Genomic DNA, 10,075 nt, shown 5'->3' with positions numbered 1-10,075 from the left:
GGGATGCACTGCGGTTACCCACCTTCCTTGCCACACTTTGAGTCATTTGGGGGACAAGGAATGACACAATCTTCAGAGATCATACTCCTTTACTTCCCCAGATCCGTCACCAAATCCAGCCTCGAGTCCAACAACATAAACGTTTTAACTCTGTTTCTTCTCTAAGCAATAGGCTTCCTCAAGATCAATCTTTCCGCCAGGTAACCTGCTTGTAAACCTGGGTCGACAATAACACAATACCCCTCAGGTCACCATGCTAACATATTGTTCTTGGGACCTAGTTACTCAGCGTGCAGTGGCGGCCATGCATGGGTCCTAGAAGGGGTGGTCGCGATACGATGGTAGGCTATGGAGGTGCCCAACTTGCAAGGTCGACCCTTCAAACAAAAGCCCAAGCATGTCTTCATGCTTTACAATGACTCTCATTATAGGGCTTCTAGCGAGTTTGGCTTAAACTGACTCATACTGTCCTCATTTACCGTCTTCTATCGAACAACGTGAAGGTCATGACAATTCAATGGATGGTAAGTGAAATTCGACGACTTGCAGGTACCTTAGAATGGTGTCAAATCGTCAAAGTTGTTAGAGAACAAGTTAAACAATCGCATCAACGTGCCAACTGATGTAGACTCAACAACATTTCTGTTTTACGTTATATTGATGTCGAAAAAAATGTATGTATTGAAAACGATGCGGATTTATTAGTACAGGGTTACCAAATAGTTTGAGTATTAGTACAGGGTTGAGTAAAATTTCCTAAGGCTATGTTCAGTTCACCTTATTTTTGCTTATTTCAGATCTAATCAGATCAGATCAGATCAGATCAGATCAGAAAAAATAAGTTCAGATCAGTCAGTTTTAAAAACTCATTTTTACTATTAAATATCTTTCATTACATATTAGTAAAAATTATAATAATTGAATATTAATAAAGTACTCATTGAGACGAATCAAACAAGACCCGACATGACTATATTTTTTCTTATATATTGAGAGAAATCTAAAATATAAGATCTTGTAATCAGATCAGATCAGAAAAAATAAGTTTAGATCAGATCAGATCAGAAAAAATAAGTTCAGATCAGATCAGATCAGATAAGTTCAGATCAGAAAATTTCAGGTTAACTAAACATAGCCTAAGTTGTGCAATGAACATAGAGCTCTTTAATTATTTGGTTTATATTACATTAATTATTACTATCACAATACTAGAATGAGGTGAAGTGATGCGTAAATATCAATAATCAAGAGTCAAGACTCAATAAATGCATTGGAGAAAAGAAAAACATAATTTTGTGATTATTAATATAATATTTGGCTTTTGCTCTTTACGTGTTAGTTTAATATTAAATTTTTTTCAACCTTCTCATTTAATGTTTGTCATATATTGTTTTCTTCTGTTTTAATCCCCTGAACACCCCCACTCTATTGAAAGTTTATAATGGCATATTGCATTAACTCTCCTACGCCATTACATAAGAGCATTTCAAGACTTCCTGTGTATGAGTATGAAGGAAGGGTCAACGGATCATGTGGCCAATATAATTGTATCCTCCCCATTCACAACCACATGGCATGAAGATAATCAGAATTATTTTAAGCAAATGTTGTACTGTTATATATTCTACGACTGTTTGTGAGATTCTGTAAGCCTAAAGAAAAAAAAAAAAAACTTAGCAATAGTGGCCTGATGATTGTGTGTAAAATTTTTTTATTGTTAAGATACTTCTACAACTTTGATAACATGTAATCTAATATGATACCAAATTTAAATAACAAGAAAAGAATTTACAAATTTTAATTTTAGGATACTGATCCTCTTCTAATATATAATGATGATTAATTCCCGTCTCAAAAATAAATTTATTCCATAAGTTAATCACGCATCCGTATATAATACGAACGAAAAGACGAATTGCGTTCGTAAAACCGATGAGGGAGATTGATAAAGATTTTGCTGTAAAAACTGGGAGGGTAATTCAGTTCGGATTCGACCCTCATCCGCTTCTATCCGAAAGAAAAAAATTTCAGCCGATTCCGACAAAAAAATAATTCGAGTCCAATTCCGAGTTGAAGGAGGGTCGGAGTCGGCTCTCATAAAATAATCCGGTATCCTAATTCGACTCCGACTTTAAGTCAATAAATTCTTTTTTCTTATTTATGTTAGTGTATTATATATGTATAACCTGACTTCGACTTTCTGTCAATTGTATTATATAAGATTTTTACATTGAAGAAATAATTGTTAAAAATAATAGAAAAAATTAAAGGTTATTTGTACTATATAAGATTTTCAAATACTATATAAGATTTCCATATGATTATTAGGAAAAATTATAAAATTAGATTATCGTATTATAGAAGACTTTTCGATTATAAAAAATGGACAGAAAATAAGTCAAATTGAATTCGGAATCATATGTTCGAATTTTAAGTCGGATGTGCGGATTTTAAGTCGGATTAGATTTTAAGTCGGATATTCGGATTTTAAGTCGGGTCATAGTCGGATTTTCGGAGCCGGATGTCGGGGTCGGACTCGGATTCGAATTTAAAATCCGACTTCTTGTAAAGTCGGAGTCGAATTATATATAATTCGGTCCAAGTCCGACCTGTTATAATCCCTAAAATTATACTTTACCTAGTTTTTTTTTTAAGTATATTGGTTGATGCTATGTTATATCATTCAGGCGAGAGCACTCAAGAAACAAATAACCTTCGGGTCAGACAATATGAAGTTAAGACTTCACGTCAGGCCAATTAGACGACATGTGTGCAACCCATATCTATTAGTTAAATACTACCATCAAGAAGTTAAACCAAAAATTATAAATATTAACCGACCTTAATTATTAACTTCAAAATCATAATTATTAGTCTGATAACCATACCTATCGACCTAAAACCAAAATATCATCCAAGATACTATAACCATTAATCCAAAAGAATAATTATTATTAATTCAAAACCATAACTAATCATAAGTGTTAGTTAACCCAAAATTATTAACCCAAAAACAATAACTATTAACCTAAAACCTACAATTATATTCAAAAACTATAACTATTAATTTAAAAACAATTATAACTATTAATCCAAAATAATAGCTTTTAACCCAAAATAATAACTATTATTCGAAAACTATTAACCAAAAATCATAACTATTAAGTTAATAATTATAATTTTAACAAAATCATCAGCCTAGGTAGTCGAATTGGCAAGACAAAAAGCCTTTTACATCGACAAATCAATCAAAGTGAACTTAAAATTGTATCTAAAATCCCGAGAAACAATTACTAATAGTTATGATTTTTAATTGGGAAGTTGTACATATTAGCAGTCTACTTTGGGTTTTTCTACTTAGTGGTGTCAAAAAAAATTATACTAGATGACCTCCTACCTTTACTAATTATTTTTAGGGTTAATTGGCTAGAACAACACCAACTTTGGACCAAGTGCAAGAAACAGCACAACTTTAAACGGGTGCAAAGCGTAGCACCAACTTAAAGGTGGGGTGCAGGAAATAGCATAAATGATGCCGGAGAACGGAGATTCCACCGGAACTAGGGTATCTCTATTATTTTAATGTTTTTGTTAATTCCCTCCCCTTTTTTTAGTAAGTCACGTGTTCTCCTTGTTTTTCCCTCTTCTTCTTCAACTTCTAACTCCATTTTCAATCCCCTTTTCTCAATTATCAGAAACCCTAAATTCCCAATCTCATTTAACAAAAATCCCCAATTCTCTCTCTTCTCTTCTTCTTTAACTGTCAACCTTCATCATGGTTGAAAGCCATGGGAAGGTTACTACCATGGCTTGCCAGCCATGGCGCAAACTGTGAGCAAGAGAAATGGGAACCATGGCAGATGGTTCCATGGGTGTTCAAAGTGGAAGGTTAGTTTGAATTTTTTTGCAAAAAACACAAAAGCACAGAAAAAAAATACAATTGAGCAAAATCAAACACAACCATCACACACATTCACTTCAAGCACAAACATTTTTTCAAGCAATTAATCTTCCACACATGTTTTAGACCCCTTTAATTTCATCTAACTTAACCCTAATTATCGCACATTAGAGAATTACCCAAATTAAAAAAAAAAACAATGTAAGCAAACTCACCAACTTGAAGTTCAGATTTTGCTTCGCGCGTAGATGTTCAATTGATCTTCGTCTTCCTTGTCTAAAATGGCGATTTCCAGAAGTTCATGGGTGCAGAATAAAAAATATATGCTGCAACACTATGATCCTGCTCCGATTGTTTTATGATTTGCATTCAAGTTATAGTAGCAAATATCAATCATCGTAGGGCATGTTCTCTCCAGCTTATTTTCTGTTCAGTTCAGTTCAGTTCAGCTCGGTTCAGTTCAGTTCAGTTTAGCTCCATTCTTTTATGACCATTTTGTTAAATATTACTATTATGTTGATCTAGTTTATTTTACTAATTACCCTTATTATTATTATTATTATTATTATTATTATTATTATTATTATTATTATTATTATTATTATTATTATTATTATTATTATTATTATTATTATTATTATTTATTATATCATTATTATTAAGTATTATTACTCCCTCTGTATTTTTTTATCTTTCCTACTTTGACTTTGCACGTTTGCCAATGCACTTATTCTACATTAAATATCTCTCATTACATATTAGTAAAAATTAGAATGATTGAATATTAATAAAGTACTCATTGAGACGAATCAAACAAGACCCCACATGACTATATTTTTTCTTATATATTGAGAAAAATTTAAAAGATTCTCTCTAATTGTGAATAGTGTCAAGATTCTAAGTGAGAAAGATAAAAAAATACAGAGGGAGTATTATTATTATTATTTTTATTATTATTATTATTATTATTATTATTTCTATATATTATTTTATTTATTATAGCTTTACTCATTATTATTACTATTATTATTAGGCGGAACATGATTTAGGTCAAAAGCACAAATAAACCCACGTTTTTTAGCCCATAAACCATTCAAATCGAGTCAAAACGGTTTATCATGCAATTTTGCGCGGTCCGACCCAATCTTTATTTTTATTACTAAATATTATTATATTGTTAAATCTAATTATTAAAATAGTAATAATAATTTACTTCTTAGACATTATTGTTATTATATAATTATCACCAAGTATTTATATATTAATACAGATAATATAAAATAATTACGATTAATTATCATTATTATCATAAATTATTATTATTATTAATAATTTATGATTATTAATATTATTTATTTATAACTATCATTTAAAAATATCCAAAATACTATTATTATTATTCATTATCAATTATTCATTATTAACACTTATCATTATAATAATTATTTAATATTCATATTATTATTGTTTAAATATTATTTATATATTTATTACATTCAATTTAATTCAATTTAGTTTAATTCAATTAAATTTAATTCACTTTAGTTCAGTTTAGTTCAGCTCAGCTCAGTTTAGTTCAATTCAGCGCGCTATTTTATGGCAAAGAAAACAGGCCCTTAGGGCTTGTTCTCCTCAGCTTATTTTCAGTTCAGTTCAATTCAGTTCAATTCAATTCAATTCAATTCAATTAACTTCAGTTTAATTCAGTGCAGTTCAGTTCAGCTCTGGACAATACTTTTACTCTCACATATCACTATTCATTTCATTTCAGTTCAATTCAGTTCAGTTCAGTTCAATTTAGTTCAGTTCACTTCATTTAAGTTTAGGTTAGCTCAGTTCAATTCAGTGCGTTGTTTTATGCAGAAGAGAATAGACCTAATATGTATTTATGGATTGAAATTTTCTGCATATGTTACTGCAAAGGTGACATCACGTTAGCATGATTCTTTGGTAATAAAATCGACTAAAGTACCTATTATGCTGAATATACATATGAACACTAGTGGAATACTTCCTCCGTTTTTTTATAGATGCTACATTTCCCTTAAATGGAAATGTCATAATAGATGCTACATACCATAAATGGATTCCTTCTCACCATAAAAATCTTAAAATACTATTAAAAAGTTGGTGGTCCCCCACCTTCTCTTTTAAAATACTCATACTTTTTCCTTAACAAATGGTTTTTTTATTCAAAAAGTGGTGGTCCCCTACTTTCTCTCTCTACCTTTCTTAAAAATCCCCCACTTTCTCTATGTAGCAAGAATAAAAACACGGAGGAAGTAATTGCTTACTGTTGTGCTGGTATTGTTGCGGTTTTACCCATACCTATTGATAAACCACGTGAAAAAAGGTTAAATATAATATAGACCTACTGCTGTGGTTTCGGCCGGAAACCGCAGCAATAGATTTCAACGAAAAATTTTTCAAACTTAAGTTGACTTCTTGACTAGCTCTATTGTTACAGTTGCCACCCAGAACCGCAACAATATATTGAAATATTAATTTTATATTAATATTTGAACCTATTGCTGCGGTTCCAACAAAAAACCGCAGCAATAGGCTGTTTTAAACATAAAAAATTGCACAGCCCAATTAGGGTTTTGTTTCTCTTTCCTTTTAATAACTCAGGCGTTTTGTCCCACCTTCTCTCTATCCTCTCTCTCTCTACTTCAACGCCTCGCCGGACCAACGCCTGTTGCGCTCCTCTTTTGCTTAACGACGACAACGACGATCATCTCCTTCCCTTGCTTTGTTCCTCCTCTGCACCTCATCTTTATCTAGCAGTGTTTATTTCGTCGTTTTCAGATTTTTTTTCGTTTTTTTCTAGATATATCTGAAAAATCTTTTTTTTCCGTTATCATAGCGGTGGTCCGTGGTCATGTTTGTGGATCTCATAAATTCGTATTAGATTAATAGTTAGAAAATCATAACTTAATTTACGAAGATAATGAAAGGAGTGTACAAGAGAGATAAGGAAAAGGAAGAAAAACCATTTTTTCCTTCGTTTTGAAAGGAAAATAATTTTTCATTAATGGTAAAACAATTTTACTCTTGAGAAAAATGATTTTACACTCATTTACAAACCAAACAATGTAAAATTGAAAATATAAAAACTTAATTTTCCAAAAATATGTTTTACATCCTATTAAACGACAATCCATCTTGCATGGACCCGGTTCACACTATAAAATAGTGTGGACTAGGCCCAGACACGTGACCGGTTAAGAAGTACGTACTCACTTATTCACTATATCAAAAATAGATACACTATATGATACATAGATACACTATATCAAAAATAGATACACTATATCATAACTACGTACACTATATCATACAGAGGTAGACTATATCATAACTAGGTACACTATATCCTATAGGAACACTATATCATAACTAGGTACACTATATCCTATAGGAAAATTTTTACTTAAACGCATTACAGAAACATACACTATATCAATAGATACACTATATCAAAAATAGATATACCTCATACGCTTTTGGAAGCATGATTAAAGCCTGCAAATCTCTAAAAGAGGGCATGCACAAAAAAATTGGGAATGGAAACTCCATAAGGATAGACTACGACAAATGGCATTCAAAGTCTAATCTACATCCTAAATTCCCTATCAACCACCCCTCTAGAGGCAGTGTTTCGATAGTGGCAGAGTTAATAAACACAAATAGAACTTGGAATTCATCAGCTATCTGGTCCCTTTTCCCTAGAAAAGAAGCTAGGGAAATTCTGGCCATGCATATACCAAGAGAGGATGTTGAAGACAGCCTAGAGTGGAGCCTCACCAAATCAGGAAACTAATCGGTCAAGACAGGGTATTGGCTTCTGCAGGGAAAAGATACCAATCAAATTGAGTCTACAAAATTTTGGAAGCAATTTTGGAAATCGGAGATTTTTCCGAAATGGAAGCTTTTCATTTGGAAAATTCTCAATAATGCAGTTCCAACAGCGGATAATTTATGCAAGAGGAAAATCAAAGACATCAATCCTATTTGCTGCTTGTGTAATCTGCAAAGAGAATCCCTAGCCCATCTTCTTAGAGACAGCCAATGGTCCAAAAGAATTTGGAGCTCTTCAATGGGAATAGTCACGTCTCAAGGTGCTCATCTAAACATTCAAGAATGGATTAAGAACTTTCTCAATCTATTCATAAAGAGGAAAAAAGAGGAAGGAAAAGAAATGGAAATAGATTTTATATCCACCTTATGGGGCATTTGGTTGCATAGAAACGAGGTCATATTCAATCGCTCAAAACCAAACCCTGGAAGAATCTTGGAGATAATCAAGGAAAGTGCCAACAGAGCAAGAAATAAAAGGACTACGAGAGATCTCCCTCTTAGGAGCCACAGAGAGGAGATAACAAGAGAAATCGAGTGGACGTGGGGTCATAGTGTTTCGAACTTAGCTCAGACTTTGGTGGTAGATGGCGCGTGGAAACAAAATGTTAGGACGAGTCAATGGCAAGCAGCAATTGCTTGGAAAAATCTCAACAATGACCCAATGGAGGAATTTGCGGGGAAAATCTATGCAACCTCGGCAGAACAGACAGAAGCGTATGCAGTTTTGAAGGCAATAACTGACATGGAATGGAGGTGTTCGGAGCTGATCATCAAAACCGACAATCAAGAAATCATCCAAGCTCTCAACTGTCCAGGAAAGACCAATAAGGACTTGGATCACATAACTAAGGATATAAAGGGTATAGCAGTTTTGCTTTTGTTTGTTGTAAAAAAGTTAAAAGGGAGGATGTCATTTTAGCACATAAACTAGCTACAATAGCTAGAAAAAGCTAATTTTCTCCTTCCTTTCCTGCTTTTACCCATTGTCAAAAAAAAAAAAAAAAAGAAGATATACTATATTATACTGTTATACATAGGTACACTATATCATTTTAACATATACTATATCATTTTAACATACACTATCCTAAACTCACGTGATATGGATCGGGTGCACACTAAATTAGTGTGCAACGGTTTCATATTAGTTTTTTTAATTAAACGAAGCCGGGTATGTCATGGACTACCATAAATAATGCAAAACATAACGTGCTTTCTAAAAAAACCTCACAACAGATCTTCATAAAAGCAAAGGGATGCTAAATGCTTGGGATGCAAGTTAAAATTTAGAGGTTTACTCATGCCCCAGAAATACTGTGACCTATTGATGACTTTGAAAAATAATCATTTCTTTAATTCTTTTGTAAAATGCTGTGACCTATTTGACTTTACATTAAAACCTGACATTTCAAGTTACTGTCAGAAGCTCCGTCAAAAAAGCAAAGATAAAGTTATTGTCAGAAGCTGGAGAAAATAACGGGTAACCATTGGAGCTGACGGGCCAACCGTTGGAGCAGTTGGATTTTCATTTTTTTTGTACCAAAAACTAGATTTCTTTAAAAAAAAAAGTACTTCCAATTAACAAAAAGCCTCATCTTCAAACTTTAGGATATGGTATGGGTGGATCCGACCGTGGATGTGTTTATCAGATTGTAATTGACGATTGTATCTTCGGATTTTTTTTTAATTCAAACAATAATAACTGAGCCTTGAATGGCTTTTCCATAAATAAGAGAAAAAAAAAGTTACAAAAGTGTAATTGTGGCTCGTGTTTGGATCCTCTAAATTCTAAAATGACTATACAAGGTAGAATTTATTTTAATTTTTATATATTCGGGGAGTCGGAATGTAATACTCCGTACTTTTAGTAAGTTAATATTTATATTTTTAGAAAAGTTTTAGTTTTTAAAAAGGTTTTATTTACTATAATGGCTTATTATTTATTAGAAAGACTTTTATAAGAAAGATTTTGGGTATTTAAAATAAAGTTTAGCCCAAATTGGATTTTGGGCCTAAGTTTAGTAACTTTTAAATCCAAGTCCTTTGTTTAAAAATAAATTAAAAATGCTATATAGAAAATCAAAATAATTTTTTTTTAAAAAAAGAGAAAAATATTGTGCATCGTATCACAAATTCACAACTCACGGCAGCAAACAAGTGTAGTAGATGCATAGTTGTTATCTTTTGTTTTAGTAATCTTACTTGGTTAAATCTTCAGTAACTTATGGAATAATTATCTTTCCCTAAGTACCCTAACTTTACTGCCGTACACTATTAGTTTATTCTATCTAGTTTTGTTCATTTTTTTTTTTA

Source organism: Beta vulgaris, chromosome 6 (assembly GCF_026745355.1).
Source record: "Beta vulgaris subsp. vulgaris cultivar EL10 chromosome 6, EL10.2, whole genome shotgun sequence".
Lineage (NCBI taxonomy): Eukaryota > Viridiplantae > Streptophyta > Magnoliopsida > Caryophyllales > Amaranthaceae > Beta > Beta vulgaris.
This window is presented reverse-complemented; position numbering follows the sequence as displayed.